This window comes from Phyllostomus hastatus, unplaced genomic scaffold (assembly GCF_019186645.2).
Source record: "Phyllostomus hastatus isolate PE091 unplaced genomic scaffold, TTU_PhHast_1.1 phas_contig_209, whole genome shotgun sequence".
NCBI lineage: Eukaryota > Metazoa > Chordata > Mammalia > Chiroptera > Phyllostomidae > Phyllostomus > Phyllostomus hastatus.
This window is the reverse complement of record NW_025333735.1, coordinates 8,922,035-8,922,998: the sequence shown is the minus strand read 5'-3', so window position 1 is coordinate 8,922,998 and position 964 is coordinate 8,922,035. Positions and strand designations below refer to the sequence as shown.

At 41.9% G+C, this 964-nt stretch overlaps 1 pseudogene; it reads left to right on the top strand.

Annotated features, from left to right (window-relative positions):
• Nucleotides 1–309: 309 nt before the first annotated feature.
• On the top strand, nt 310–478 carry LOC123816586 (annotated as a pseudogene).
• Nucleotides 479–964: the final 486 nt, after the last annotated feature.

The following is a 964-nucleotide window of genomic DNA, read 5'->3' as shown; positions in this document are numbered from 1 at the left end:
ACCCAATTCTTAGCAAATGCCTGTAATCCTCCCATTACAGTGTAGTAAGACAGGCAGTCTTGTGAGGAACTGTTCCAAGACTGTTTCTCATCTACCCCGCACCCCTCCACCTTGCAGGAGGCTCCCTGTCTAGTGGGAGTTGGCCACCAGGCAGTTTCTCATCTCACCTCTCTGGTTGTGGTGGAGCATGGGACTTCCCACCTCACCATTTCCCCAACTGAGGGTACAGGTGTAAGCTATAAAACTACCACTTAACTGCAGTCAAGATACGGCTCCTTCATAGCAGAGCAATCTACTAATTGTGCTGTCATTGCTTCTCTGTCTTTTATCTAAGATCAAGTGTAGTATCTGTTCTTATCAGTTTAATTGTGCTGTCATCTGGTCGCTCAAGTCCTGTGTCATTCTGTAAATTAGGGTCTCAGTGAGCTGAAACCATGCTAATTTTGCTTTTGCTTTACTTTGTGTAAGTAAAATCCTGTCCAAGTCCATCTAGGTTCATTGTCTTTTCCTGATTGAACCTATGGAAATGTGGCAAGTCAGCCTAGCAGTTGTCACCATGCTGCTGCTCAGAAAATGCTTGACCACTTGACACTACTCATTAATCTCTTACCTCAACACCAGCTCTCATACCTATAATTATGTTTGCTTAACTGAGCTGTCTGCCAATAATCCTGGTTTTTTGCAAATCTCTGTCACTGAAACTAGAGTACCTTTTCTAAATGCAAATCTAATATTGTTCCCCTACTTAAAATCTTTCAACTGATAAAGTGAAATATTTTACTCTATGTGTTAGCCAGTTCAGTTTGCTCTAACAGAATACCATACACTGGGTAGATTACAGACAACAGAAATTTATTTTTTACAGTTTGGAGGCTGGGAAGTTCAAGATTAAGATGCTGGCTGATTCAATGTCTAGTGAGAGCCCACTTCCTAGTTCATTGCCTTCCTGTTGTGTACTCAGATG